This window comes from Patagioenas fasciata, chromosome 10, assembly GCF_037038585.1.
Source record: "Patagioenas fasciata isolate bPatFas1 chromosome 10, bPatFas1.hap1, whole genome shotgun sequence".
NCBI lineage: Eukaryota > Metazoa > Chordata > Aves > Columbiformes > Columbidae > Patagioenas > Patagioenas fasciata.
This window is the reverse complement of record NC_092529.1, coordinates 3,776,369-3,785,808: the sequence shown is the minus strand read 5'-3', so window position 1 is coordinate 3,785,808 and position 9,440 is coordinate 3,776,369.

Below are 9,440 nucleotides of genomic sequence, written 5' to 3'. Positions count from 1 at the left end.
GCACTCAGATTTCAGCGTCTCCTTGCACAGTGTCCATTGGCACATGCACTAGATCCAGTGAGCCGAGGCACTTACTGTGTGAACTTTCAGGATTAAGGTTTTAATGCAGGGAAATGCTGGTCAGATTTTGCTGGAGCAGCTCTCCCAGTGTTGCTGTGAAATGCTGCAGTGCTGAGATGAGTAGTTACACCAAAACAGTTGTTAGCCAGATGAGAGGAAACCAAACTTGCTCCACAGCCACAGGCTCTGCCGAAGCCAGAAACCACTTGGTCACTGTGGTCTGTGACAAAAGCCTCCCTCGTGTATGAGCAGAGGTGGGCAGTGATGCTTTGTTTAGTGCTGAAGATTTTTCCTAAGATTCATATTGTCTAATTACTGCCTTTTAAAAGTCGATGTTTAAGGCACATTCCTTCCATAGTCAGCAAAGATAAGCTCTTTAAGTGGGTCCCATCTGAAGAGAAGTGTTTAAGATGGATTTGGTGAATTGCCCTCTGACTCTCCTACCTGTCTAATGTTTAATGGGCTTGATTCAGCCTGTTTCAATTTTGACCTATGCAGTCAGAGGCTTTAGACATCAGTCCAGTTACACTGGGTTAACAGTGCTTACAGCTCACATTTTCCCACTTATCTGTGAAAATCAGAGATTTATGTAGCTCAGCTGATGTGCTCAGTAAACCAGAGCAGCTCAACTGAGTGTCCAAGAATGAGAAATTAACTGCAATTTATAGAATATCCAAGGATATATCTCCCAGTATTGACAGTTTATTACTTTCAGGAGGTAACTAGTCAATATTTATCATAGCTAGTTAGCAGATTGTGGAGTAGGAAAGGAACTTTGAAAGCCATCTCATCCATCTTTGGCTGCAGCTACCTTTGTGTAGATGTTTATGCCTTTAAAGATCTCCATTACTGGAGGCACACTGGCCTAATGCTTCATCATCTCTGTAATCTGGAAGCTCTTGCTAAACTGAAGTGCAATTTCCCATGTCTTTCTGGATGCTTGTTTAGCATTTCAGCATAGATAATTAAACTAATGTATTAATGGACAACAAAATAAATCAAAAACTCCCAAAGGGTGTTTAAGTGGACAAGAGAGGAGAAGGGAGGCTTCTAGTACATCCGCAGCCATAGCTGTAGGTAGATTTGGCAGGGACAAGACAGTGACTGTCTGCAGCATTAAAGAGATGTTTTAGGAGGTGCTCTGTTCGTGGAAGTAATGTTGAACCATTAACCTTTTTTTTTTAAGCTAGTTTGCTTGAAAAAACTTCAGAGGACTTCTGAAGGGCCCAACCAGCTCAAGTTAATGGAAAATATATATATATATATTTTAAAAAGTAAGGAGAGTGTCAGCAAGATCTTTTTACACCTGTGCAAGACTCTCTCCTGTTTTATTTTTTTCAGTTTTGTGACCTGGTATTTGTTCAGTCGGAGTGATAGTCCCCTGGTGTTATAGATGGGAAGGAAGTTGTTTTAATGCTCATTCACAGCCAAGAGTTTTCTGGGAGGGTGCGAATTCTCCAAAAGCTCATTAAATTATTACCTTCATCCCCGACCGCACGCTGCGAACCATTTCCCCCTGGTCTTAATGTCAACGTCTGCTCAGGCTTATTATTACAGAGCAGATCACAAGATGTAACGTGCTGCTAACGTCGCTGCCGCAGGCTCCAAACAACCCGTCACAAATATGGAAAGCTCGGGGCCCACATACCTATTATGGTTCTCGTTACTCCGAACTGCTTTGCTGCCAGCTCAGAGTTTCCAGGCAGCGCAGGGTCCATTCACCAGCGTCTCTCTCTCTGCTGGCACAGGGGATTATTAAATGCATGATGCTCAGCAGGATGGTTCTTGTCATTAGCCAGGATCTCCAAGCAGAGAAACCTCTTCATCTGTCATTTCAAGGACTCTGGGTTTTTTTGCTTAGCACACAGATACATAAATAGAGCTCTCCTTAAGATATCAAAGCTGTTTTAGGTCCTATTTGTGGCAGCAGCTAGCTACTAATGGAATAAAAATCCATAAATGCAATCTGTTGTGTGTCTGCAGCTTCTTTCACCCAAGTGTTTGAGAAAGCTTTACCACAGAACATGCTCAATTGTTAGTTGTAATTATCGTGGTAGCATAAATGAGAAGACTGAGACACTGGAGACTGAAGTGCTGCCCAGACTAGCAGCACATGTCAGTGTGAGCCTTGCCTTGCCCCTCCAAACTTGCTTTCCCAACAGCTGGACCACGCTGCCTCTGAAGAGTGTGGCAGTGCCAGTAGCCTTCAGGGTCCTAGCAAAGCTTTCAGTAAATAATTTAAATAGTGATTTTAGTGTGTATCTTGTGCTGCGGCTTCTCATTGCTTCTGAATCAGAAGGGCTTTGAGTCTAATAGAAACCACTCGCTGCTAATGGAGGGAAGCAAGAGTTCTGCTTGTGGTCAGAGGCACAGAGAGGTTTGGGTGATATTGAGGGTGTGGATTCCTGAAAAGCCAAGGCATGTGGTGGCTCCTCTCAGCGTGTTGGTATGAGACTTAGAGGCAGCACATGGTCTATATAGCCCTGGGCAGGCTCTTGACCGACACATGCACTTCTTGCATTCAGGAGCCCAGTGTTTCCATGCACAAAATGAGTGGTGGCATGCAAGAACATACTGTCTTTCCCCCTTGTCCAGGCTACAAATGAAAGAAAGCCAAGATTTCCTAGAATGATATTTGTATCTGGTGTTGTAATGTTACATTTGTATATTTGCATGTAATAACATTTCTAAGCTAGTTTGACAGAGCATCTGAGCTCACCGTGTCAGGATGAGATCTCAGAGTCTGAGCTCGGAAAGATGTTCCTCATTATTAAGGAGAAGGAACTGGACAAGAAGAGGTCAGGAAATAATGGAAGGGGGCTACAGAGTTTAAATAATGTAAATGTTGTTTTTCTGCATGGAGTCCTCTGTAGCTTTGCCTAAGTTAGACAGAACTCCTTGTATCTCATTTTCTTCAGATGTACCACAAGGGGAACGCAACCCAAGTTGTAAAGGGAGATCTGTGTATAATTTTTAGCCAAGTATCCCCAAAGTCTTTCACAAATAGAAAGTCAGGTTCAAAACAAGCTCAGCTGGTCTGGGTAGAAGGAAACACACAGAAATAGCATCCCCTGCTCCTGGAATGTACCCGTGTCTGGGACTGAATGTTACAGCAGCGCTTTGTCACAGCCTGGCACAGCAGTTTGTAACAGGGTAGAGAGATCAGCACCGTGTACCTTTTGAAGAAGAAATGGAATTGAAAATTTGAAGAATGTAATTTACCCAGGCTGGAGCTGGGACACTTTCTGCGTACCAAGCTTTATTCCTTCAGTCTGCACCCATCGTTGACAGCTCTTCTCTCACAGTGTTTTGTGCCCTTTTGCTATGGGGGCAGAAGACTGATTCCAGAGACACTGTGTTGTCAGGCAGGGCAGCTCCAGAAGCAGCTGTGAGCAAAGCATCTGCATCCAGCTGTTGTCTGCATCCAGCTGTTTGCACATGGGCATCGCAGCTACCGCGGTGCCTGGCTGGGTCCATGTAGTGACTTCCCAGCCATGGGAAATAGTTAGACAAACCTACTTTGAAGTGTGCATCCCCCAAAAGAGCTGATGCAGTATGGGACTGAGACCAACAACTTATTCCAGATGCCACCAGGCAATCCTGAGCTTCTAATGATTCCCAGCCATCACTGGGCTGGATACAAACATAGTTGGTAACTTGGGAGTGAAGGAGTTTCTTCTTCCCTTGGCTAATTCCCTCTGCTATTTAGACCTGTATATCTTGTTTTGCTAAACAATATAGCTTGGACTTCCCAGACCCTTTCTCCAGAAAGGTTCAGCTTTTGTGGAAAAAGTTCAGACAGGAATGTTTACTGTTATTTGCAGCAGCAAACAGGTAAAAAATCAAATGCAAAGATTCATAATACAGATCAGCAAAAGGCAAGAATGAAACAGTTGCCTGAGGAAATATCCTAACAAACCAGAAAGATGTTTCAAAATGATCGTTTGTGAGTCACTTAATTTTCACTTCAGCATAGCTGTGCCCTAAGGAATAACTATCTAAATTTAATTCCTCTTAAGTAAGAGACATTTATCTATGGGGAAAGGATGCCGGATGAGTTTTATTCCTCTTCCTTGGGGGCAATGACATGGCTCTGAACATATTCAGTGGTGCCCAACCTTCTGCAGCGCTGAGTGGTTTTGAAAGATGGTTTATTTTATCAGCTACAAAAAACACGTAGTAAAAAGGATCACTGCCTTACTTTGAGGTATCATTCCCAGGCAGAACCGAATGGCAGAAATGATGCTCCTGTTACAGCCAATTGTTTCTTAGCAAAGGTGTGGTTATGTTAAATTAAGCATGCTGAGGCGACTCATTCTTCATGTTATCTTATTGAATTTTCAGGGGTCAGGAAGATGACTCCCTTTTAAATAATAAAAATTATATTAGCTGAACAGGGCATATTTGATGTTGCCATTAGTAAATCTAGGAGATTAAGCAGATTGAGTAACTACTTGGTAGCTAGGAAAACTTATTTTATTTATTTTATTATTTCTCACCTTCTTATTCAGTAGCCTCAGCTGTCGGCGATGGTGAGAAACAGACCCTGCAGAAGCAGCAAAGAACAGGGTTGTTCCAGGACAATGGGAAGAAGGCTGTGCCACAAATCACTGCTTCAGAGAGCTGATAAAGTGGTGTTAGTCACAATAACAGAGAAGCCTAGAGGTGACTCATCAATGAAAATAACTGGGTAATTAGCAGCAGTGAACATTTATTTAAGAAAAAACCAAATCCCTTCAAATTAACTTGCTATCCAGTTGCATTGACAGTTTATGGGCAGATGTTAGTTAATTGGGGTGAGTTTGAGGAGAGCCACAAGAGTGAGTGGGAGCTGATCTGCTTCCCTAAAGATGAAGGACTCAAGGAGAACCACAAGGAGGGAAGGGGCAGTTTGGAAATGAACTTCTATAGTCAGAAAGAGGTAACTGCGTTCAGGGGCTGGAAGCTGAAACTGGTCAAATTCAACCTCATGAAGAAGGGCATAGTGGATGAGTTCTTAACCCTTGTGGTGATTCTCTCCCATCACTGGTGGTTGTTTGTGTGGTTGGGTTTTTTTGTAGATCAGGTATTATCTAACAGGAATGCTGCAGCTCAACCAGGACTTAATTTAAAGACATATTGTGTCCTTTGACTCACACGGGAAAATGATCCTTCTTGGCCTTGCATGATATCAGCCACAGATGAGCTGAAACCACAGGGTTCCAGTCTGGGAGCTGAGCCTTGTACTCAGGATGGTGAGTTTTGGGGTTTAAGTATGGTACAAAATTAGTGCATTATAACATGTGTGTTCCTTTCGTTTTTGCCTCAGGACACTAACTGTGGGAAAACCACAATGTGTTTGGCTTCTTCTCGGTCTCAGGAGGCAGCCTACGTCTCAGAGACAAGATGGCACGTGAAACGTTTCCTATTTTCAAGCATTCCCTGTTGGGGTACCAGGTGAGTCCTTCCTGCAGTTATACAGAGCTATGCCACTAACTCTATGTGGGTAGCACTCTAGCAGCACAGGGCTTGGTGGGGAAGGATGGATTATATTGCTTGTGATAACTGGGAAAGCCAAGCGATGTAAACATGCCCAGAGGTGGAAAACATGCCCTTGGTCTTATTTACCATCCTGCTCTGGGAGCGTTGTGAAGTGTTCCCATTCTGTGTTACCAGTTTCTGTGGGAATGGGCCCGTTTGTGAGAATAATCCCCACGTACGCAGAGGGCCTGGGTGCACATCCGTGGAATGAGGCAGCTGGATCCCATCCCTGGCTCACACTGGTGTTTTCTGCTGTGTGAAGGCATTGGCACCATGAAATGTCAGGTCTCAAAATGGAAATGGCCCGGCATTGTTTAGGACTGATTCCAGGAAATGCCTCTCGGATAGAAACACTCTCGCTGCCCCTTGTCCATGGCCACGTGAGGAAAAGTATCTAAAATAGGTCATTGTTATGCACGGAGAGAACCCTGTTCCCTAAGCTCCCTTGGTTTCCAAGTAAACGAGCTTTGGAGGTAAGTTAGCAAAAAGAGGCTGATTCATTAGCAGCGAGGGAAATCTGTGCATTGGAGGGGTGCCCAGCTGCCCAAAGGGATTTACGTAGCGACATGCTCCTCAAATCTTAACAAGCTGAGTGATACACACACACAGGCTTGAACTATATCACAATCACATGCTTGCTCGGCTCATTTCTTATCTCACGGGTTTCTCTGGAGAGTATCAGTTGCTTCAGTCCCTCATAGGATTTCAAATTTGTAAGGGAAGGAGTCACGGTGAGGTGTCTTCTAATGTGAGAAAATTCTGTATCTGTTTTCTTTTCCAAATTAGGTCACCTTGTAAGGCAGTTCTGGATGGAGTTTGTCCCTGCAGTTATAGAGGCTGTAAATAACATTAGATGTTACAACACGTTTGATGGGATTTCATTGCGCCATCACTAGTCTATCTGAATATCAGATCCCAAATTAATAACAAATTAATTTTATCTGCTGAAAGACCCCAACTGTCACCCTCCTCTCCGGAATGAGATCATTTTGGGCAGTTAATTCGCTTACAGGAGGAACGGGGCCAGCACATTCTTCTGGCTTCATTACAGAGGGCAGGCTTGTGCGCAGTGATGAGTGCTCTCTTTTGTCGAATCGTCTGGACTGCAAGGAGGAGAATTTGGTCTTTTTGGAGCATCTTCCGCCTCTTCTTTGTTGGTGCGTCAAGCACAAGTGCCAATTAGTGCCAGTGATGAGATGGACACTTGTCCACAAGATCAGAAACGGAAACCCGCAAACTGCTCTCGCGCAGGACGCTGAGCAGCTGTCGGATTGTAAAGATCTCTGGCCCCTCCTGACCTGGGCCAGATTTGAACCATTGACCTAGAAGTGAAAAGCTTGAAATCCCTGCACAAGCCACGGGATAAATAGGACTTGCAGAACTGCAGGTCCTCATTTCGCGTTCATTTGCTGCCATCTAATGGCAGGTGGGAAGTGGAAAGGCCTCATGCAATCTTGTCCTTGAGGGTCTAGTATGCGGGAGAGCCTGTGCGAATAGGTCTCATCAGCCCCTAAGAGCTGGTGATTTGGGCTGGCTTTATTTCTCTATAGAACAGTTTGACAAAGGCCTGTTGTGCTGCTAGTCGATGTGTCCCACTACAAAAAACAGATCTTCATGCTGCTTGTGCTGCCCTATGCTGCATTATTTCTGTATGTGAAACCTGAGTGAAAGTCTGTGGTTGTAACCTGGCTTAACATCTGTCTCAAGGGCAATGGTAATTGAGAGGTGGGTGCCAGTGGCAAGAGGAGGTGATGAGAGAAAGTAGATAGGAGGTGGCACTTTTAATTTTGCCAAGTACCACTGGTGCACACAAAACATCTACACTTCCAAGAACTTTGATAAAGGAAGAGGAGGAGATGAAGACTAGAATGAAATAAACTATCTGAAAACTATTTGGTCTGATAATAATATAAAAATAATATTTATAATATTTAATAAATAATAATGTTATAATAAATTGTATCTATAAAACATATATTATAAATTAATAATATACAAATTATTAATATATAAATTATAACAAAAAATATTTAAAAGAAAGAAGAAGGAAAGATGTCTCCTTCTCCCCCTTGCCCAACTGTATTTTTTTTTGTGTCTAAAACCCCAGATTTATAAGGCAGTAAGCATCCATCATATATCAGATTTGCACTGCCTGTTTCTCCACGCAGATCTCCAAATAATACTTCTAAGCCACACTAGCTAACACTGTCTTATGGAGGAGAAAGCTTAGTGATTGCATATCTCTTTCTGCATCCCTGCATGGCAGCTGTTGGGTGTCCAGAGGCACCTCCCGTGATGGGACCACAGCCCAGTGACCCATGGAGCAGCCCCCGCAGCCTTTAATACAGCCCCACTGGTGACCTGGGAACTCGCGTGGCCCAGCAGGCAAACTATGGCTGTTGCCAGGGCTAACTGAAGTTATAAATCAAGCTTTATGTTTGAAAAACGTCTACAGTGGTCCCCAGTCACTGAAGAAATGTCATTTTATAACAGGGAAACTGTGGGAAGAAAAAAAGTTGTATCTCCGGGCAAAATACTGGAAAAAGCTGTTAAATGCTTGGATGAAGGGAACAGTTTTTGGAAAGAAAGTCCAGGAGCAAAGCAACGTAGAGGAGAGGAAAGTAAAACCAACTTATTTTCCTACTGGAGAAAACAGTCTTTAAAGCACTGTGCAGAGAAACAGAAATGAGTGCAATGAGTCCTCAAACGCCCTTGTAACTGCTGCTACTACCTGCACGTCTGGGGGACAGCAGAGAAAAGCAGCACACGTGAATTCGGGCTCAGTGGGGAGATAAAACATTTCAGCATGAAGCTGCTCAGCCTCATGCCAACAAGCACTTTCCAGACAGCGTTGAGCAGCTGAACTCTCCTATCTAGAGTTACAGGAGCTCTGTTTGCAATCAAAGTCCAGGATCTATCTAAACACCGTTGCCGCGCTTCTGCAAAAGCGCAGCTTTGTGCCACTGCTGAAAGTCAGTCGGCCTTCTCAAATACATACCTGCCGGGGACACAGCAGGGATTTCAGGCTGGGCCGTGGGGATGTGGTATGTGAGATGGTTACATCTCCCCCTGCACGCAGAGCGAGGCCTGGCGGGTGCTGGGAGCGCCTGTTGGAGCTGATGGTTGGATCCCTGGTAGAATGGTGACATTCCCGAGCTGGAACTGAAATGCCCTTGTCAGTCAATCTCCCTAGGAGACTTTCCGCTAGCTCTGTAGATATTTCTCTGTGAAGATCAGTGGTAAAGTGATAGCAGAATACATTTAACAGGTCTAAAATTGTCTTGGCAAGGTTGCTACTTTTTAATCTGTATCCCTTCCCCTCTTATTTCTCCCAGGAAAACACCATCTTCTGACTGTTCTCAGGGAAGCGTCAGTCGCAAAGCGAAGACATAAAATCACACCAAGTGAGCTGAAATTTAAGCCTCGCCATTACAGCCCTGACATTCAGCAGTTATCGCACACCGTCAACACGCACCAGCTGCAGCGTTTCGTTACTGTCACAAAAACCGTCCGCTCCCTTTGGTGTGCCCTGCTTGAGCCAGAGCTCGCAGGCCCAGAGACACCGTTTTATCAGTAAAAGCCCTTTAGCGCAGCATTGACATCTGAGAGACTTCAGCAGGATATAAGATTGCTCTGGTACTGAGGTATGATTTAATATCCTCAATTGTTCTGGTAATTTGAGCTGCATGATCCGGGAGCCTTGCATGAGTACCGTTACTTGAGTGCTTAATGGGATTTATGTGCTTGAATGTGACGGATGCTGCAATCACATTTCTAACACGCTGATTTGATATGGGAAGGGGGGAAAGTATCAAGTCAAGGGGAGTTTCGCTGTCATTGCAGTGGAGGCAGGCTTTTAC